Below are 22971 nucleotides of genomic sequence, written 5' to 3'. Positions count from 1 at the left end.
ATACTTCACTGGACGGTACTGCCTGTTGCAAACGGCCCTTTCAACACAGAGCTGAATGTGCAGAGAAGAAAGGGGAGCTTGGGTGCTGAAAACCAAACGGCTTTGTCTCTGCCTCACTGCCCTGGGGGCGCTGGCCTGAGTTGGGGGGGCTGCTTCTGGCCCCACAGTGAGCGGAGACCTGGGCGAGCCCCCCACACAGGCAGGCCTGGCAGAGCTGAACCCACTCAGGAAGAGGAACACCTCCCTGGGAACTTGCCGCCCATGATTTATTCGAGTGGAAATTATAATTTATTCAGTAAAATTAGAAATTAATAGCAAAGTTATGTTTAAAAAAAATCCTCTACGTGTGGAAAGCTAGTAACCCATTACTAAGTAAATCTTGGTTAAGAGAAAATAAAGAAAATGAATAGATGCTCATAATCAAGGATAGTGAAAACACATGTTAAAATGTGTGGACGAGCTAAAGAATTGCTTTTAGGTGAAATTATAAGCTTCAATATGTTTAGTAGAAAATTTCAAAAGGTTAAAAATTACAAACTAATTATCCAACTTAAGAGTTTGGAAAAGGAGCAATGGAATAAATACAAAGAAACATCATGAAAAAAATAAAAATAAGGACAGAAGTTAACGAGCTAGAAAAGGAAAAATACCAGCAGAGATGAACAGAAGCAGCAGCTGGTTTGTGAAAAAGATCAATAAGAAAGGTGTCTGAAGGGGACAGCAAGGGAGAAGATACAAGTAGGCAAAACACGTAATGAAAGCGGAGATAAACCACAGACACCTGAAAAACTTAAAAAGGTGATTACGAAAGAACACATACAAATGAATTTGAAAACCTACCTGAGTCAGATAAATTCCTAGAAATGTAAAACATGTAAAAATTGGCACGAGAAATTTAAAAATTAAATAGATCGCTATGTACGCAAGGTTTTCCAACAGAATTAGCCAACTGTCCCTTTCAAGGTGCATGTTCAAGTGCGCGCACGCACACACACATGCTCTGGAGGGCAGCCTGTGAAGCGGTTCCCAGTGGCCTGTCTCCGGGGATTGGGGCCCTTGAGTGTAGACCAGACCCGGCGGCTCTCTTTAAGGAATCAGATATGGCAGAGCATCCGGGTGTCGCTAGGCGACTGCCCACATGGAGACGGCGACCCCCACCCTGCCCTCTCCTCCTCTCCTTCCCTGTCCTGCTCTGGGGAAGCCAGGAGCCTTGTCAGGGGTTCCCTGAAGGAGACGCCCGAGCTGGGGACTGAGTCTCCCGCCAACAGGCCGTGTGGACTGGCGGCTCATAAACAGTGTGCGGCTGGGCTGGGATGTGGATTTCCAGGCCTGCCAAGACCCACGTGGGCGAAATACAAAGCAGAGCCCTGAGCCATGAGGCAGTCCGTCACTACCCGGGCGACCTGGGTGAGAGGCAACTGAGCCGCAAAACTGTCAAGTAACTCATGTGTGTGGTTTGAAGTCACTAGGTCCTGGGGTAGTCTGTCCCATGGGGAGACATAACACACACACACACAGCAAACACACCTGACTGGTTTTACAGGTAAATTCCACTAACGTACAGTAAGCACGAGTTTCCTCTCTTGCCAAAGTTGTTTCAAAAAATAGAGAAGGAAATAATAATAAGACTCCAAAAAAGAAAAGGTTAAACCATGCTGTTTCATGTAAAAGGAGTTCACTGCTTTTTATTACTACATTCCAAAACAATGTGTGTGTCTCACTGCTTCTTACTTGCATCGGCATTGTTTCCATGTTTCGATCCTGATGTACACAGAGCTGCAATAACCATTCGTGTGCAAGTCATTGTGCAGACGTGTGTTTTCATTCCTCCTGGATAAATTCCTAGGAGTTGAATTACTGATGGATGTGGTAGGTGTCTATTTAACTTCATAAGAAATTGCCAAACCTATTAGTTTTCTAAAGGGGGGAAACCATTTTGCTTCAGCCAGTAAAGTGGCAGAGATTTGTGGTTCTTTAACTTCAAAACACATTTGGTGGTGTTAGTTTTTTAAATTCTACCCACTACCATGGGTATGAAGTGGCACATACTTGTGGTTATACTCTGTGTTCCCTGGTGACTAACGATATTTAGCATCTTTTCACGTGTGTATTTGCCATCCATAGACCCTTCTATGTAAAGTTACATCAAGTCCTTTTCCCATGTTTTAAATTTGGGTTGTTTTCTTTATATTCTTGACTTTTGAGTATTCAGCTCCTTTGTATACATGTTTGTATACAAAGTTTGTAATTTCAATTTATTTCATAAAGGTCAGTATCTATTTATTAGTTTTTTTTTTCAGTAAGTTTTGAATACAATAGAATTTCTTTACTTTAGTCAAGGTTGAACCCAAAACATACAGCAATAATTACACTTAGTGGAAAAACTTTGGGAAAAAAAAATCCCTTCAAGATAAAGTCCACAATCCCCAGTATAGTTCTGGCCAATACTGAAAGGAGAAAAGAGGAAGTATAAACCTGAAAGAAAAAAAGAGATAAATTTTTATTATTCAAAGATTGTATAAACTTTGAATTATACAATCCATTTACCCAGTGAAAACCCACGGAATCAACATACAAATTAACAGAACTGATAAGAGAGTTCAGCAAAAGCAAACACCAGTAGACACCAGCAGTTAAAACTAGATTCTTTACACCACTGATACAGAACTAGAAAGATATAATCAAAATGAAGTGTCATTCACATATTAACAAAGATCAGTAAAGAGTCCAGGAACTAATCAATTTATTCAAACAGGGTCCCAGCAGAAAACAGATGATACCGTCAAGTTTGATAATAGAGAACAAATTAACGAAATGATGGTTTATCAAGGTTGCAGTAGGGAAACCGCAAGGCTTGGTGAAACATTTTGGAGCATATCATATCAGCAGGCATGTTACTCCTATGCCTATTGTTTTTGAAGCTCTAATTTTGCTTTTTGTTGCTGACATGGTTTGTGGTTTATTCCCTTGTGCGTTTTGTGGTTTAAGTTCAACTGCCTTAGAAATTTATTTGTGAAACTTGTAAAAGGCCAGCATTTGACAATGGTTTGTCCTTCAGAGCTTGTTTCTGATGGGCACCTGTCACAATGAGATGTCTTTAGACTAAATTTTGACTTTTCTCCTCCCTGAGCACAGAGGCTTCTGGCCCCAGACCCACTGTGAGCTGCTGTGGTTTGGAATTCTGAGAGCAGGAACGTTTTCTGTTCGTTTTCTCCTTCCCCTCAGAGCCCAGGCAAATACTCCTACCTTTGCTGTAGCTGTGACCAGTACTGTGTTTTGCGTTTTCCAGTTTACTGCCTGGGGAAGTGGCCCTCTGCGGTGAAGCTGCCCCGACGTGCCTTTCTGATCTGATGCCTCCCTTTGCAGAGATCAGCCTCCCGGCTCCTGGTCATCCAGGCACATGCGAGGCCTCCTCTTCCTGGCTATCCTTTCCCAACGTCTGCTCCTTCCCATCCTCCTGAACTCCTTCAACGATCTGATCCTGGCACTCCGACCTGGCCTCAGTCTGGCAACCAGTTTCCTTTCTTCTTTCAGGCAACAAGGATATCTAGCCCAACACAGGCAAAACTTTTACGGACAGGATGCATCATTTCCCCAAACTGGAAACCGGGAGGCATGGTGAGAGTGGGTGTGCCCACTTCCTCCTCTTGGCTCTCAGATCCATGCAGTCTAGCTCACTGCTAAGGAACAGCACCTTACAATGGCCTTCAGCTCAAAACACATGCCTCATCTAGGAGAGCAGCGCCCCACTCCCAGCCTGTTGCCTTAGCTGCATGTTTAAGAGACACTCTCACATTCTTTCAAGCCAGCATCTTCTGTGTACAGTGATGAATGAAAAGTCCAGTGGATTCCATAGTCACATATACATTGCAACAACTCATTTGCCATAAAGTAGGCCCCTTGGTCTGAGGCAATGTCAAGTGGAACCTATTACACTAAATTACATTAAATCAGATACTCTCTGAGACCTCAGTGGCCTGGCCAAGACACTGATCTGTTCCAGTTTTGCTCTTACTTCTAAGGCTTAACTTCTTTTCTTAGAGAGTGTGCCTCACTCCAGGAAAGAGAACTCGTAAGTGAAAAACACATCGCTGGCACTGAGTAAATTAAGGAGGGAGAATCATCCAGTGCAACTATTTGCCATCCAATGGCTGACTGTGACCTTGAGAGACGGAGCTGTACTGTGGGGACTGAAGGTGAGAGAGGCACACCAGACTTGCACAGCAGTAAGAGCTCTATCAGCCCTGGTGTGCTAGAGTGCCACCTTCTGGAAACAAACGAGCGGCCTCTGGCTTCTAACCTGTTGTATCTGAGAATCAAGGAAAAGCAAAAGCTTTACCTAAAGAAGAAAAGGGGTTTGCAACGTCAAATGCACCAGCAGAGGGGCAATGCATCAAGCACCACGAAAAATCGCAGTAATACTGTGTAACAAAAAGAAAACAACAATTTTCCAGAAACTAAACTTAAAGTCATGGGATATTGCAATGTAATGGATAGGGAATTCAAAATAGCTGTTATGAAGAAACTCAGTAAGCTATAAGGAAACTCAGAAAGGCAGTTCAACGAGCTCAGAAATAAAACTTATTAATAGAAGAAAAACTTTACCTAAGAGAATGAAAATCTAAAAACAAACCAAACAGAAATACTGGACTGAAAGAACTCAATAAGCAAGATGAAGAATGCATTAGAAAGCTTTAGAAATGGAGCAGATCATATGGAAGGTAGAATTACTGAATTTGAAAATAGAAAATTACAAGTGATACAGAGAGAAGAAGAAAGAGAATTAAGATCTAAAAAAAAATTAGGAAATTCTATGGCAGCTATCTGACACTTTCAGGAAATGCAACATTATAATAATGGGTATCCCAAATGAGAAGAGAGAAGAGGACAAATAATTTATATAAAGAAATTGTAGCTGAGAACTTCCCAAACCTGGGGAAGGAACTGATATATAGGTCCATAAATTTAAGAGAATAACTAATTATCTCAATGCAAAAAAATCTGTTCCAAGACACGTTATATTAATACTGTCAAAAGTCGAGGACAAAAAAAAGAAATTTAAAGGCAACAGGAGGAAAAGGATGGAAACTTACAAAGGAACCTCCATTAAGTTATCAGCAGATTTCTCAGCAGAAACTCTGCAGGCCAGAAGCGAGTGGAAGGACATTCTCAAAGTACTGAAAGATAAAAGTTATCACCCACGAACACTATATCCAGTGAAGCTGTCATTCAGATATAAAGATTTCCCAGGTAAACAAAAGCTGAAGGAATTCATCCACACTCACCTTCCTTATAAAATATGTTGAAAGCTCTACTACCAGAAACAAAACAATCAAAATACATAAACTTTTGAGAAAGATGATAAATAGAATCAGAAAACTGCAACTCTACGTTAGAATAGGTTTTTAAGCACCTAATTTTTATAGCATAAAAATTAAAGGCAAAAAAGTAGGAAAAATAACTATAGCCATTTCAGTTTGGTAACAAACACAGCATAAAAAGGAATAACCTGAGGATACAAAAATGTAAAATGGGAAGAGAAAAAGGGTGAGCCTGTATAGGCAAATGAAGATAAGATACCTTTAGCATAAAAAGGACTATTTGGGGACTTCCTTGGTGGGCCAGTGTTTCAGAATCTGCCTACCAATGCAGGGGACGTGGGTTCAATCCCTGGCTGGGGAACTAAGGTCCTACATGCAGTGGGACAGCTAAGCCCATGCCCCACAGCTACTGAGCCTACAGCTAAGACCTGATTCAGCAGAATAAACAAACAGATATTGCTTTAAAAAGGACTATTTTATCTATGGTATATTTTATACAAACCTCGTGTTAACCAAACAAAACCACATAAAACGAGAGCAGAGACAAAAACTATACAAAAGAGGAAACCGAGAAAAATAATATAGAAAGCCACCAAACCAACTGGAAAACAAAAGATTAAACGGGAATACTAAATCCTCATTTATGAGTAATCACCCTAAATGCAAGTGTTAGTTGCTCAGTCGTGCCTGACTCTTTGTGACCCTAAGGACTGTGTCTTTGTGACCCAGGGGCTGTATCCTGCCAGGCTCCTCTGCTCATGGGATTCTCCAGGGAAGAATACTGGAGTGGGGTGCCATTCCCTTCTCCAGGGGACCTCCCTCCAGGGACTGAAGCTGGGTCTCCTGCATCGCAGGCAGATTCTTTACCATCTGAGCCACCAGGGAAGGCTGGATTTAATTTACCAGTCAAAAGACACAGAATGGCTGGCTAGATATATGCTGCCTCCGGGAGACTGATCCCAGCTCTCAGGACAAATACAGGCTCACAGTGGGCGGATGGAAGATGACAATGAGCACAGGGCAGTCAAGACAAAGGCGCTGCAGCAGCACCTACTGTCACAGCAACAAAATAGACTTCAGCCAAAAAGAGTCAACAAGCGACAAAGACAGTGTGTAATGATAAAGGGAACAACTCATCAAGAAAACAAACACTGATACATGTGCAGGAAACAGGAACAGTCTCAAAAATGACAGAGTGATCTCGGTTCAACATCACAGCAATCCAAGTCTATGCTCCAACCGCTAATGCTGAAGATGCTGAAGTCGAATGGTTCTATGAAGACCCCCAAGACCTTCTAGAACTAACACCAAAAAAAAAAAAAAAAAAGATGTCCTTTTCATCATAGGGGATTGGACTGCAAAAGTAGGAAGTCAAGAGATACTTGGAGTAACAAGCAAGTTTGGCCTTGGAGTACAAAATGAAGTAGGACAAAAGGTAACAGAGTTTTGCCAAGAGAACACCCTGGTTATAGCAAACACTGTCCACCAACAACACAGAGATGACGTTACACATGGACATCACCAGACGGTCAAAACCGAAATCAGATTGATCATATTCTTTGCAGCCAAAGATGGAGAAGCTCTATACAGTCAGCAAAAATAAGACCTGGATATGACTGTGGCTCACATCATGAACTCCTTATTGCAAAATTCAGGCTTAAACTGAACAAAGTAGGGAAGACCAGGTATGACCTAAATCAAGTCCCTTATAATTATACAGTAGAGATGATGAAATGATTCAAGGGATTTGATCTGGTAGACAGAAAGCCTGAAGAACTATGGATGGAAGTTCATAACATTGTACAGGAGGTGACCACAACCATCCCCAAGAAAAATAAATTCAAGAAGGCAAAGTGGTTGTCTGAGGAGGCTTTACAAATAGCTGAGAAAAGAAGAGAAGCAAAAGGCAGAGGAGAAAGAACTGAATGCAGTTCTTTCTGAATGCAGAGTTCCAGAGAATAGCAAGGAGAGACAAGAACGCCTTAAGTGAACAATGCAGAGAGAGGAAAAGAATAGAATGGGAAAGACTAGAGATCTCTTGAAGAAAATTGGAGATATCAAGGGAACATTTCATGCAAAGCTGAGTGCAATAAAGGACAGAAATGGCAAGGAACTAACACAAGTAGAAGATATTAAGACGAGGTGGCAAGAATACACAGAACTATACAAAAAAAGATCTTAATCATCTGGATAACCAAGATGATGTGATCACTCACCTAGAGCCAGACATCCTGGAGTGTGAAGTGCCAAAGAATGCTCCAACTACCACACAGTTACACTCATCTCACATGGTAGCAAGGTAATGCTCAAAATTCTTCAAGCTTAGGCTTCAACATTACATGAACTGAGAACTTCCAGTTGTACAAGTTGGACTTAGAAAAGGCAGAAGAGCCAGAAATCAATTGGCAAGATCCATGGGCTGCCCTTGTGGCTCAGCTGATAAAGAATCCACTTCCAATGTGGGACACTTGGGTTTGATCCCTGGGTTGGGAAGATCCTCTGGAAAAGAGAAAGGCTACCCACTCCAGTATTCTGGCCTGGAGAGTTCCATGGACTGTATAGTCCGTGGGGTCGCAGAGGGTCAGACATGACTGAGTGACTTCCACTTTCCATTACTGGATCATACAAACAGCAAGAGAATTCCCGAAAAGCATCTTCTTTGGCTTCATTGACTGCACTAAAGTCTTTGACTGTATGGATCACAACAAACTGAAAAATTCTTGAAGAAATAGGAATATCGGAGCACCTTACCTGTCTCCTAAGAAACCTGTATGCAGGACAAGAAGCAACAGTCCAGAATCAGAACCTCATAAAAGAGTTTCATCAGAATGGAACAACAGACTGGTTCAGAATTGGGAAAGGTGTATGTCAAGGCTGTATATTGTCACCCTACTTATTTAACTTATATGCAGAGTGATTCACAAGCTGGAGGCAAGATTGCCGGAACCAAGATATCAGTAACCTCAAATATGCAGATGACATCACCCTACTGGCAGAAAGTAAAGAGGAACTAAAAAGCCTCTTATTGAAGGTGAAAGAGGAGAGTGAAAAACCTGGCTTAAAACCCAACATTAAAAAAACTAAGATCATGGCATCTGGTCCCATCACTTCATGGCAAATAGATGGGGGAAAAATGCAAACAGTGACAGAGTTTATTTTCTTGGGCTCCAAAATCACTGCAGCCATGAAATTAAAAATGATTGCTCCTTGGAATAAAAGCTATGACAAACCTAGACAGCACATTAAAAAGCAGAGTCACTACTTTGCCGACAAAAGTCCATATAGTCAAAGCTATAGCTTTTCCAGTAGTCATGTACAGATGTGAGAGCTGGACAAAAAACAAGGCTGAGAACTGAAGAACTGACACTTTTGAACTGTGGTGTTGGAGAAGACTCTTGAGAGTCCCTCGGACTGCAAGGAGATTCAACTAGTCCATCCTAAAGGAAATCAGTCCTGAATAGTCATTGGAAGGACTGATGCTGAAGCTGAAGCTCCAATACTTTGGCCACCTGATGTAAAGAGACAACTCATTGGAAAAGCCCCTGATGCTGGGAAAAGAAACCTGAATGGGACCCAGCAGACCAGAGAAATGGTTGAAGTCCCTAGGACGTCAATAGGGGTGTGGCACTATAAGCACAAGTGGGTGGAAATTGGAAAGCTGGCTACCAGGTCGGAGAGCCTGATGCTGGAGTTTAAAGTTTATGGATGGAGTCGTTGTGAGGATATAGCACCCTAGTTTAGGAGGCTAGTTACTGCGGTGAGGAGGGAGGCTCGGAGCGCCCTGCTCAACACTTCAGGGGCTTCTGATGGAAATCCGCCACACCAGGCACCAGTCACCTCCTCATCATTCTTAGGGAGCGACCTTGCCTCACACGTCAAAGACAGAATAGATGAGGAGGAAACACCCATTTTGCTATCATCAAACCCATAACCTAACTTATGACTCAGCCTGCTCACTCTGCTTTCTCCTCTGTTACAAGGAATGCCCTTTCTCCTCTCCAAGGCCAGCCTCTCCTCGGGGATCCTGTGTCCCCTCCTCTCTCCCTCTCCCAGGACTCTGCCCCTACATGGATTGTTTCCCTCTTACATCAACAGTTTCTATTTACTGGGTTATTCTGATACACACACACACATGCACACACACACACATCTTAATATCAACCACTATTTTTGAAGAAGATGTTTTCTTCTATTCCCGTCCCCCTCCAGCACCATATCCCCCCATCCCCTCCACAAGAAACCTCCTAAAAGAGTTGTGATCCTCACTTTCCACTCTTCGACCCCTGTTCCCACCTCCACGCACACCACCTGGGTCTCCATTCCCACCTCACCTCTAACACCGCAGGGAGGACCACCAAGGACCACCAAGGACCTCCACCGCTCCAAAGCCCATGACCTGTTCTCTGATCTATTTCCCTGCTCCTCCCCACACCCCCCGTCTGGTGCAGAAGCTCCTGGGGAACAGGAACTTTGTTCTGCCCGCTGCTGTGACCCGGAGCCTGGACAGGGCAGACTCCCAACAGGTGACAAAGGTGTGTTCACCGCTGGCTTTCCTGCATCTCTCCCTCCCCAAACAGACACGAGAAATCATGGCACAGGGTAGACCAAGTCGTTTCTCCTCCCTCCATGCCTTTATCCTGCTTCCCAGCATAGAAAAATCCCTGTTTTTCTGGACTCCGATCGAAATCTAGACACCAGAAGGTTCTGAGTTCAGACAACAGTAGCGTTAATGTAGTCATCTTTGCTGAGTAGTATTTATGCCATGTCCTTGGCTTTTATCAATGAATTGAAGGAGAAATTGCCATATAAAATCTCCTATTACATTTGGTATGCTAGCATTACAGGGCTCTTTTTTCCTATTATGGCTCTCAGTGGCATTCTTAAAACTCTTCCTCGAAACCTTTATTTTAGCACATAGCTTGAAGAAACGCTGATTTTCCCGGAATGAGCTGGTTTGCTTTCCCCTTTATGACAAACATTATGCAATTGCCCACGACTCTGTCTTGTCTCTGACTACCAAAGAGCTCGGAGCACAGTCAGATATCAAAGAATGCAAAGTATGGTGGAATTAAACTGTCCCTTGGGGACTAAATTTATTTTTCCTCTGGTTTTGATTTCTGTATGATACTTACAGTTTTCTTCGTCCTGATCTACCATTTCTGCTTTATCACTGCATTAATGTATTCAATGTTGGTGTCAGCTGGCCCAACCTCTTTCTGAAAGGGGGTGGGACAGACAGAAAGAACGGAGTGGCACTGTCTCAGTGATGTCATTTCCCCTGGCTCCAAGTCGATTGACCGTGTTCTTCATGCTCTCAGAAGACTTTGTTCTCATCAAGCACAGCCTTCTTCACATTATCAAATACTGTAGTTAAGGATGTGGTGATGGTTCAATTACTGGGTCCACCAAACTATGTGATCTTGGAAAATCACCTCTGTGGTTTAGCTGTGGAATGAAGATATTGTTGACACTGTGCAACTCAGATTGGGTCTTGAACCCAGGTGGGCTGGTCTCAAATCTGGCCAAAACCCAGACTGGGACTTGAACTGACAGTGTTGTAACTGAGATCACACCTGGTCTCAGGACTTAATGAAGCTCAGGTTCTCGATGTCTCATTTCAGAAAGAGTTTGGTGAGAGACAAACGGATTGGTGAGAAGTGGATTTCTTTTGGGAGAAACACACTCCACAGACAGAGTGTGAGCTGTCGGAGAAGGTGAGAATGGCCCCAGGGTATCAGGTTGTCCATAGTTTTTATAGGAGTGGGTAATTTCACAGGCTAATAAGTGGGAGGAGTATTTCACAGTTTTGGGGAAGGAGTGGGAATTTCCAGGGATTGGGCCACTGCCTGCTTTTTTTACCTTTATGGTTGGCCTTGGAACTGTCATGGCACCTCTGGGTGTGTTCTTTAGTGTGCTGACGTGCTATAATGAGGCTTCCCAGGGGGCACTGTGGTAAATAATCCGCCAGCCAATGCAGGAGATCCAGGAGACTCAGGTTCGATCCCTGGGTCAGGAAGATCTCCTGGAGGAGGAAATGACACCCCACTCCAGTATTCTTGCCTGGAAAATTCCATGGAGAGAGGAGCCTGGGACGCTACACTCCATGGGGTCACAAAGAGTCAAACACGATTGAGCACAAACACACTGCATGTATAAGTGTATATCGAGACTCAAGGTCTAGCGAAAGTCAACTCATTCAATGTGTCCACCATCTTGGAATTATTTGGTTCTCATCAATTTATGTAATGTCCTTGCACTATATTATTCTTTTAAAGGGTTGTTCCCTGCCCCCTTCCCTCCTGTTTCACTGATGATACCTACCTGGTAGGTGTACTGTAAGAATTAAAGGAATGGATATGAAATGCTTAGAATGGTGTCTGAACTATATGAAGCACTCAGTAAAGTTACTGATTATTTTTACTGCGATTATGTTATAGTTACTTATGTGTTTGAGTCTCCTGATGTGTCCTAAGTCCCTTTAGGGTAGGGACTTTGTCTTATTTATTTGTAATACACACTGTAGTGCCTGGGGCATTCAATAAATATTTGTAGAAATGATTTAGACTGAAATCAGACTCTGATTTAGGATTGTAGAGGATTAGGAGGTGAATTTAGAGAGCCACTATGGGAACAGATTTTGGAAGGCTTTAAAAACCAAGTCACATTGAAATCATGCAACGCAGAATGGGACTTGAACCCATATGGCCAGGACTCAAACCTGCCCTTCTCCAGGTCAAACCCCAGATTGGGACTCGAACCCCTAATCTTTTAATTAGATTCACTTACTTGGTATCTGGACTTACTGAGGCTCAGGATCTTTGTATCTCAGCACAGAAGGAATTCAGAGAGGCACAGAGATAGGCAAGAAATAGATTATTAATACATTTATTAATATAGGATGCTTGTGAGATAGGCAAGCAGGCAGGTGGGTGGCTCAGCCCTGAGACTAAAGTGGGCTACAGTTTTATAATCAAAGGAAAGTGGGGAGAAGAAAAGACCACCTTCTTTGAGGAGGCACAAGGTTTATATCACTAGTTCCTCCTTCATACCTCGCAGGAGAGTGTCTGACCCTCTGAAGTCAAACTAGGATTATGATAGCACTTACTCAAATCAGTGGAAGGGTGGTGGTATTTTTCTTCCACCTAATGATCTGGGGCATATCTCATGCTTTTATTTATGGTTTTATAGTTAACCAAGCCTGTTTCCTTCCATGATATTCTGGTAGCCTTCTTGAATGATCACTAACTCACAGTGGTCTCCCAAAGTTTCTTGGGTTCCCCTATCTATAATCCCCTGCCGAGATGTCTACAGCCGCCTGTATGCACACTAGTTGTTCAGTTGTGTCCGACTCTTTGCGGCCCCCTGGACTGTAGCCCACCAGGTTGCTCTGTCCACGGACTTCTCCAGGCAAGAAGACTGGAGTGGGTTGCCTTTCCCTTCTCCAGGGGATCTTTCCGATGCAGGGATAGAACCCAGGTCTCCCCCACTGCAGGCAGATTCTTTACCTCTGTGCCACCAGGGAAGCCCAGATGCCTGTATAACTTTCCCATTCTATCCCTATCAACATTTCCATTTAACGTTTCAGGAAGCAAGATCCACTGATGGTCTTTGAAACCCTGGTAGGAAAACATAGTTTGCTAATGAAGACTAATCTAACAACGGGTGTGCATATCTGGTTACTCACAGGGTGGGACTGATCACCAGGAAAGAGAGCTACAGTCCTTCTTGTCCACGAGTTCCCCGGGGTGTTTCCGGGGCTCACTTTGGTGTTGCGCTGAACTTATCAGGAAGGCCTTGGCTCTACTGAACTAAAGTGATGCTAGTTATTTTCCCAGTGACACCACAGAGCTGCCTCTGGAGACTGGAAGGCGTCAGTCAGGGACCAGGCGTCAGTCACAGTGGACAGGCTTCTGAACGAGTGCTCCCTCAAATGGACTGCAAGCTGAGGAAATCAGACTCAAATCATCTCCTGGGGCAATGCCGAGGGAGAGGAGAGGCCGCTCGGGGAGGAAGGCTAAAGTCAAGTCACCCAGCCACGGCGAGGGACGTCGGTCCGGGAGTCGGGAGGCCTTCTCTTCAATCCGCTGAGATGCTTCTGCCTTGGAACTGGTTCCTTGGAGTTACTGCTGGGCCTCTGGGATCTGATTCCTGTGGGCGAGCTGGTGGGGTCAGGGGTTGATGGGGAGGGAGGACACGGACGGGGTGTGCGGAGACTTGCCGAAGGGTGACGGACTAACCGGACTAACCGGCTAACGTCCGGCTCTGGAGGGTGGGTGATGGAGCGCCCAGGCGGTTTGGAGGAAGAAGGGAAAACCCGAGGCAGAAAGAGAAGGTGGGGGTCAGCGCCTCCTCCCCACCCGGTGGTTCTCAGGTGGTCAGGAGGCACCTCGTCTCCTCCCCTCCCTGCCCCCATCCCCTCTCTTCTCCTCCCCCGTCCCCATCCCCTTCCCCGCCCCTCCCCATCCCCTCCCCTCCCCCTCTCCCCATCACCCTCCATCCCGTCGCCTCCCCATTCACCCCGCCCCGCCCCCTCCCCGCCCCCCTCCCCCTCCCCGCCCCCTCCCCCGCCTCCATTCAGTCCCTTCCCCACCCCTCCTCTCCTCCGTCCCTCCCCCCTCCCCTCCCCTGCCCCTCTCCCCATCACCCTCCATCCCATCCCCTCCCCATTCACCCCGCCCCGCCCCCTCCCCCGCCCCCTTCCCCCGCCCCCATTCCGTCCCTCCCCCACCTCTACCCCTCCCCTCCCCCACCCCCACCCCCACCCCCCGTCCCCTCCCCTCCCCTCCCCCGCGCCTCTCTCGTCAGCTCCGGGCTCCTTCTCCGCGCTCGGGCCCTCCGGACGCGGGCCATCTCCGAGAGATCGAGCGGCGGGTCCCGCGGCGCGCGCTGGGGCGGGGCTCCGGGCGCGACTCCCGGCGAGGCGCCCCTGCAGCGGCGGGTTAGCTTCCGCCGGCCACCGACCCCCCTCGCTGCGGCCGCGGCCATCACGGTCACCGTCACCGTCCCCGTCACTGCCGTCTCCTTCGCCCGGCGCCGCACCGTTGCCCGCGGGGCGCGTTCCTAACCTCCTTCCCCTTTTCTCCCGCGGCCCCCAGGCTTTTACCTACGTCCCAACGACTCCTACCCAAATGGAAGTGCCCGCTTCCAGTTCTAGGTCCGCCCTCCGCCCCCCCACCCCGCTGCGTCCTGCTTCCGTCGCAGTAAGCAGGGGGGACGCTGCAGAGGCACCCCGGCGTGAAATCCACGGAGACCCCCGCACCGCCACCACCTCGTGAGAACACGCAGAGCTGGCGGCGGCGCGGGAGGGGCGCCCACCGCTGACCTTAAGGAAGCTTGCATACACGGATCTACATCCTCCCCGTCGACCGGGCCTGGTTGCTGGAGGGATTGTGGGTCAGTTCAGTTCAGTTCAGTCGCTCAGTCGTGTCTGACTCTTTGCGACCCCATGGACTGCAGCACGCCAAGCCTTCTTGTCCATCACCAACTCCCGGAGTTTACTCAAACTCATGTCGGTTGAGTCGGTGATGCCATCCAACCATCTCGTCCTCTGTCATCCCCTTCTCCCGCCTTCAATCTTTCCCAGCATTAGGGTCTTTTCAAATGAGTCAGTTCTTATCAGGTGGCCAAAGTATTGGAGTTTCAGCTTCAGCTTCAGTTCTTCCAGTGAATATTCAGGACTGATTTCCTTTAGGATGGGCTGGTTGGATCTCCTTGCAGTCCAAGGGACTCTCAAGAGTCTTCTCCAACACTACAATTCAAAAGCATCAATTCTTCTGTGCTCAGCTTTCTTTATGGCCCAATTCTCACATCCATACATGACCGCAGAAGAAACCATAGCTTTAACTAGCTGGACCTTTGTGGTCAGAGTTCTATATTCACGTAGTCTGGCCAGGATCCCTTTGTATACTGGCTCCCTGTCTCATCCGCTTCTGCTTCCTCTGACCACAGGCAGACACACAGCTTCCCAAGTGGAAGCTGTCAGTGGAAGTTCTCAGTAAGCCCCCCTGTTCTAAATAAGGGACTTCCCAGGTGGCGCTGGTGGTAAAGAACCCACCTGTCAGTGCAGGAGATACCAGAGACCCAGGCTCCGTTCATGGATTGAGAAGATCCCCTGGAGGAGGGCGTGGCAACCCACCCAGTGTTCTTGCCTGGAGAATTTCAGGAGCCTGGAGGGCTATGATCCACAGGGTCACAAAGAGTTGGACGCAACTGAAGTGACTTAGCTCGAATGCATACTAAATAAAGGTCAGCATTTTCCTATGAGAGAAAGCTTCAGGCTGTAGGCATATGCCTAGGGCTATGTCTCCTGGGCCTTCAGCTCTGTGATGCACATGGCAGCTGAACTCTCTGATTTTAAAACTGTGAACACAGCATCCCACCGCCTCTTCAGTTCTGTTGCAGTGCAGACACCCAGAGGTTACAGAAATGTGTACTGTCCCTAGAGTCGTCATCTTCTCACAAATGTCAACTAAAAACCACACACCAGGCTCCCTGCTCCACGAGTGGACAAGACAGGGTGTGGTGGACGTTCTGTGGCCACCAGTTTGGTATGAATCAGATTCTGCATTCAGCGAGCCCGCCAGTGTCTTGTCTGCTATGGTCTGCTTCTGTGCCCGAGTCTTCCCCCCGGGGTGAGATGTGCGGATGTCCCTCCGCAGGGAGCTTTGGAGCATCTTGCGAAGCCCACTGGCAGTGAGAGTGAACTTTTGTCCCGATCTGCTCGCTCCCCGTGTCTAGTTAACAGCCACTGAATGGTCAACTGCTGATTCACTGGATGCTCTTTAGTTTGTTCTGTCAGCTGTTTATTCATCTGTAACTTCCTGTTAAGATGCAGGGTGTGCTTTTTAAAGAAGCCTTGCACAGCATAAGTTTTATTTTGGGACTGGATGTGCTAATATATAAAGAGGATCTCCGGGAGTTATTTAGCCCCATGGGCTATTTTCTCTCAGCAAAATTTTGTGGGCACTCCCTGGGTGCCAGGCGAGGTTCAGGACAGCGGTGGTGCAGCAGTGAATGAGACTGTCTCAGCTTCCAGAAGCTTGCCGTCCACTCCTGCGAGACGAGCATAAGTGTGAGTGCAGTGAAGTGTGGTACATGTGCAAGGGGTTCGGGGTGCAGAGCAGGGCTGGAAACTCCCAGGAAGCAAACTGAGGGAGTCCCCGCGGCAGAGGCCCTGGGAGGGAATTTAGCAACATTTCAGCTGTGGGTGATAGTGGTTTGTGTAGTCGCTGAGTCGTTTCCAACTCTCGTGATCCCATGGGCTGTAGCCCGCCAGGCTCCTCTGTCCATGGGATTTCACAGGCAAGAATACCGCCATGGGTTGCCATTTCCTTCTCCAGGGAACCTTCCCGACACAACCACTGAACCACGGGTCTCCTGCATTGCAGGATTCTTTACTGCTGAGCCAGTAGGGAAGCCTGGTGGTCACATGACAAAGATGTCACGTTTGCTGACAATGTGAGGGAAAGAGCTTGAATGTAGGAATGTTAATAGAGAGCTATTTAAGAGGCTGTTGCAATGATTTAAGCAAGAGATGATAAGGGCCTAATTAAAGATGCCGTGGAGATCTGAGAATTTCTACAGCAGGTGGGAGGTGAAGCAGGGTTTGAGGAGGCTTTTGTTTGGGATCCTCAGTTAATGGTGTTGCCATTGAGAAGAATGGAAGAGAATGAGAAGCCAGTGTGCTGAGTGAGGGCGGTGGAGACGGGCTCACTCTCCAACCGGTTGCGATTTGACTAGAAATCCAACTTTGTAGTTTGAGAAAGAAGTTTGGGCTGGAAATGCAGATGTGAGCCACATCAAACAATTTGGAGTGTGATTCTCGTGAGAACAGCTTGTGTTTTCTCTTTATGGTGCTCGACAAATGACCAGCACTTCAAAAGTATATGGGGTTTATTTTAAAATATAGTTTTGGGATAAAATGTAAGTGGATTCCAGATCACAGCTTTTTTTCTTTAATGATGTCAGCTTTTCTGGTAGGGGTTCAGCATATCAGGAGGAGAAGAGGGCAGTACAAACTGGACACAGTCTACAAAATGAACTTCAGGGTGTTAATGACATTAAAAGCGGTACTTGCCTTTTCGGGATTGCTAGTGGCTCAGTTGTGCAATCCCGTGGGCTGCCATCTGCCAGGTTTTTCTGTTCATGAATTCTCCAGTTAAGAAGACTGGAGTGGGTTGTCATTCCCTTCTCCAGGGGATCTTCCCGACCCAGGGATCGAACCCAGGTCTCCCACATTGTAGTCAGATTCTTCACCATCTGAGCCACCAGGGAAGCCCTTTTAGGATTAGAGAGTTAACCTTCACGCTACAGCATTCCAAGATCAAATGTGATATACAGTTTTCCATAGTTCACCAGAATTTTTTTTTTTAATTTCAGGATTAGAGATTTAAAAAACACTCTGATGAACTATGGGCAACTGTATATTGCATTTGATCTTGGAATGCTGTGGAGTGAAGGTTTTTCTAAAGGTACTGTACTGGTTCCTGGGGAGTTGGTAAAAATGTGTCCTTAACCATACAAAGTAGAATTTTAAAGCACAACTTTTACTAAAATTGTCCTTTATATCCAGGAATCTAGCTTAACCCTAACCTTAACTCCAACCCTAACCTGTCGCCTTAACCCTAAGCCTCGTTCCAGCCCCCAACCTGCGTGTCACACTAACACTCACTCTGCCATGATTCTCCATCTATACTGTAAACCGAGTCCTCCCCCAAAGCAGAACGTTTACTCTGACACTAACCACACCCCAGGTGTAACCTGAACCCTAAACCCAAATGCAGTGCTAACCCTTAACTCTAACCTAAACCCCATTTCTTGTGACTAGCCCTAACCTTTACACTAGGCCTGGCCTTTTCAGGGGTGGACCTATTAGGGGAAACTGTGCTTAGGTCTCTAGATAATCAAAGCTGAGGAATGAATCTCCGACTAGATGAGTAATTTACAAGCAGATCATCAGTGAACCATCTTTCGTGATTAGGTTCCCTGACCTTTCTGATAAACATATCCACGGTCTGGGTCTGGTTCCTGGATGTCTCCAGGACTTCCTTGCCTCTGTTCTCTGATTTCACTAAGTGCTTTACTAAATAAGGGTTACTGCGAAAATGCAGTGAAAGTCTCTGAGAGGCAAGATCCAAAATGAGAGTACATTTCCACAGACTCACAAAGGTGGATACTACCCTTGACCTGTGTCTTCTAGGACTCCCCAAAGCGTAAGGCTTTCCTACTCCCAAAGACTGACAGAAGGCTGGGAGGCTAAGTCCCATGAGACGCGAATCCAGCTGGAACTCGAGGATTAGGCCAGCAGTCTGACAAGGACGTGCTGTGTTGGACTCTGGGGGTTATGGAGGTGAGGCAAGAGACTGCATGGAATTCAGACACTTTACAGGGAAGCTGAGGGAAAGTGATCACCATACATGAAACAGTGAGAGTCTGACGGGACAGGATGTAATCAGTGCTAGTCTGGGTGGTGCAGACCTGGATACTGAACTGGTTCAGAGTGTGGATGGTGGTGGTTGTTCAGATGCTAAAGTTGTGTCCAACTCTTGTGACCCCACGGACTGCAGCATGCCAGGCTTCCTTCCCTGTCCTTCATCATCTCCTGGACTTTGCCCAAGTTCATGACCATTGCATCGGTGATGCCGTCTAACCGTCTCATCCTCTGTCACCCTCTTCTTCTGCCTTCAATCTTTCCCAGCATCCAGGTATTTTCCAATGAGTCATCTGTTTGTATTAGGTGGCCAAAATATTGAAGCTTCCATCTCCCATTTGCATAGCACATAGCTGCTCACTAAACTTTTATGACACACATTCCATCCTTCTTAGGACTCTGGGAAGTTGACAAAAGGCAGGTATTAGTATAACAGCTTACCTTTACATATGCAGAAATGACTCAGAAAAGTTGACTCCCCCTGCCCCAAATCTCTCAGCAAAATTGGCAGAACAAAGCTTTGGACTCAAGTTGGCCAACTTCAAATCCAATGGGATGCTCACTCTATTTCATGGAGTAAATGAGACCTGAGCTGGTCCTTAGAAGACCAAGTAGAGTTCGAAGAGAAGAGGGGAAAGAAGAATATTCTGCTTGGGCTACAGAGTTCAAGGAGGTAGCAGGAAGCCAGGAGTGGGGTGGGGAGCAGATAAGGAAGTGGGCGGTGAATGAGGAAGAATGGAAGGGAAAGTGGGCTTTGGGAGCTGGGCAGTGTTCTTGTTTCATGCAGGGCTTCACTAAGGAGTCCATGAGGCTAGTTGGGTGAGTGGCTTAAAGGAAGACCCATCTGGCGGTGGTGTGTGTGTGTGGGGGGGTGGTTAGAACAATGGGGTCCAGCGGCAGGAAGCCCATCGGAGGGACTCTGGGGTGTGGCTACAAGGAAGGGGTTGGAACCTGGTGGCAAGTGCTGGTATAGAATGAAAACAAATGGGTTTAAAAAAAGACAGTTCAAAAGGACAGATTTACTGTTAGAGCATGAGATAAGGAGAAAGCGGGGAAAAATCAGATTCTGCATTTCAGACAACTAGTTATGTGGCCTCAGGCAAGTGACAGAATCTGTCTGGGCCCCTCAGCTGACGGAAGTGTGAAGGCAGCTCTCACCTCACAGGGGACTGAGGCATGTATGAACAGGGAAGGACTGGCTTGATGGCTTTTTGTTGTTGCTCTTGTTTTTAATGTTTATTTATTTGGCCAGTTCATTTATTTATTTTGCAAGTTGGGGCCCGCGGTATCTTTAGTTGCAGCACCTGGGTTCTAGTTCCCTGACCAGGGATGGAACCTGGGCCCCCTGCTTTGGGTACAGCGTCTTAGCCATTAGACCCCCAGGGAAGTCCCAATTGGTTGTTTTGACGAAGATGAAGAGGGAACAATTTTAAAATGATTAGGAAGGCATTCTCAACAAGATCATTTAAAATAATGAAAAACTGGGAATATTGTAAGTGACTCCCATGGGGCAGAAGTAAATACCCTATGAGAACTGTGTTGAAATTAAAACCACATTTGAAGAATGTGGGGATGTAAATACTTACAAATATAAAGGTAGGTGGAGAAAGGAGGACACAACACTCTCTGAATCTTATGAAGAGTAAATATGTGTAGAGAAAAAGGACTGGGAGAAAACACTGAGAATGGTTATCTCTGGTTGATGGGCATGTGGTGGATTTGCATGATCAAGTTTTGTACTTTGGACTTTCTGCAATATCCAAGTTTTGTACAATGAGCCTTATTACTTTTTTTTTCTTTAGAAGGTAGTCTTTTAATTAATTTATTGATTAGGCTACACCAGGTCTTCGTTGTAGCACGTGGGATCTAGGTCCCCGGCCAGGGATCAAACCTGGGCCCCTGCATCGGGAGTGCAGAGTCTTAGCCACTGGACCACCAGGGAAGGCCTCAGTGAGACTTGTTACTTTTAAAGAGAAAAAAAAATATTTAGGAAAGAAGAACAATAAATGAGTTCAACTACTTCTGAAACCATGAAACTCGGACTTGAACCCACAGTCTTTTAAGTGAGATCTCACACAACTGGTCTTGGGACTTAATGAGGCTCAGGTCTTTGATGTCTCATCACAGAAAGAACTCAGTGAGACACAAAGTGACAGATAAGAAGTGGATTTGTTAGCGAGAAGCACACTCCATAGAGAGAGTGTGGACCATCTCAAAAGGTGAGAGGTCTGAAATATGGGGTGACTAGTTTTTATGGACAGAGTAATTTCACAGGCTAATGAGCAAGAGGATTATTCCAACGATTTGAGGGGAGGGATAGATTTCTAGGAATTGGGCCACTGCCCACCTTTTGATCTTTGATGGCTTCGGGACTTTCATGGCACCGTTGGGTGTCACTTAGCTTATGCTAACATATTGCAATGATGCTAATGTGTGAGGCTCAAGGTCCAGTGGAAGGCAACTCTTCCGCCATCTTGGACCTCGATGGTTCTAGCCCGTTGGGCCGTGTCTTATGGCTAAGTCATTCTCTTAGAGGTTGCGCCCTGCCCCTTCCCTCCTGCTTCACTGCTGTTTAAAATCTTGAGGGGGTGTTGTCTCCCTTATAATTGCTTCAAAAGAAAATAGCATAGAATAAGTAGAGAAGGGGCAAGAAGTGGCATCCTTCTCTATCTGACTTAGAAAATATCAGTGAGTGGAATAAATCCTGGGACATGGCAGAGAGGGAGAGGTGACCTTCATAAGAAAAAGGGAATAGAAGGCTGAAGAAGAGAAAATAGTGCAGAAACAGAGCAGGGAATCATCCTTCACAAAGAGGAAATCAGAGTTCCTCACTGTGAGGTAGTCTGAACTTTGGAAGCTGTTTACAGCTCAGATAAATACAAAAGGAGATAAGAATGTAGTTAAGTCACAATTGCAAACAATGCTTCATTGTACAGTATTTCATTAGGTTTCAAACCTCCAGGAGACATGTGCCAAAATTCCTCTTAGTTTTCCACCAGGCCTGCAAAATGTTTTCAATGAACAACCTGCATTCAGGCATAAATAAGAACTGACCATCCAGTGACATCATGAAACATGTGTTGAGAATGTTTTATGAATTTTCATGTAACTAAAATACTTCTAGGAAATACGACCATAAACATGCCCTGAGGAAAATAATAAGTGAAAACCAATAGGATAATTATCTTAGAATCTTGATATCGATCCATGAAGATTGCTGGCTTTGTGCTTAGTAAACAGATAATGAGGCTTTACCATTGATGCTTGTGGTAAAGAACCTGCCTGCCAATGCAGGAGACGGAGAATCAGGTTTGACCCTTGGGCTGGGAAGATTCCTTGGGGGAGGACACGGCAACCCACTCCAGTATTCTTGCCTGGAGAATCCCAAGGACAGAGGAGCCTGGTGGGCTACAGGCCACCAGATTACACAGAGTAAGAGGACTGAAGTGACTGAGCACGTGCTTGCGTGCGCGTGCACGCGCGCGTGCACACACACACACACACACACAGATAATGTAACATGACAGGGTTACTGACTGGAGGCAACATGAGGGGTAAAATGGTCATTGATGCCAAGTCTTCTGCTAAGTGTGCTGCCTCACATGACCTTGTACTAGCACTTGAGTGGAAAACCACAGGAATCATCTTTAACAGGTAAGTTTCCGACAAGTGGAGCCTTCGTTTGTTCTTACCTTTGAATTTATTTTCATTTACCTGTGTGTTGTTTTCCACCAAAGGCATGCTACGCAAAGTTCAGGGAACGCTCCTCAAATATTTCTTCTCCTGCCTACTATTCCACTGGCTTTGTCCCTTCAGCGTCTGCTGTGGATTTCACTCGACCTTATCACAGGTGACACGCTGGGCTCTGCCTGGTGGAGGGTCTGAGTTCTCTAAACACAAAGTTCCCCAAGCCCTGGGAAATGCCAGGTCTGAAAGGGTCGGGGGCAGCCTCTCTGGTTTTCTTTTGGATTAGCTTGTTACTAATTTCCTGGCTGTGCTCACATTTGTAAAAATGGCATAAAGGAAAATAAACGAACATAGTAAGGATTGGAAGAACCTGAGCTTCTCACTACCACTCACCATCTGCCTATATTTTATGTGGCAAATGGGCAAATCTGCTTTGGGGAGAAATGGAAGTTTTTTTGGTTTTTTTTTCCCCCCCCAGTTGTAAGATATTTTTCAAATAGAGGTTGTCAGAATAAACCCTGTTATATCTTTTGC

General features: G+C 46.0%; 1 non-coding gene across 1 annotated transcript; it reads right to left on the bottom strand.

The window, feature by feature from the left end:
* Nucleotides 1-20620: 20620 nt before the first annotated feature.
* TRNAG-CCC (transfer RNA glycine (anticodon CCC)) lies at nucleotides 20621-20692 on the bottom strand. Its single transcript has one exon. It is a non-coding gene; the product is annotated as a tRNA-Gly (tRNA).
* Nucleotides 20693-22971: the final 2279 nt, after the last annotated feature.

The sequence above is a fragment of the Capricornis sumatraensis genome, chromosome 4, assembly GCF_032405125.1.
Source record: "Capricornis sumatraensis isolate serow.1 chromosome 4, serow.2, whole genome shotgun sequence".
Lineage (NCBI taxonomy): Eukaryota > Metazoa > Chordata > Mammalia > Artiodactyla > Bovidae > Capricornis > Capricornis sumatraensis.
This window is presented reverse-complemented; position numbering and strand designations above follow the sequence as displayed.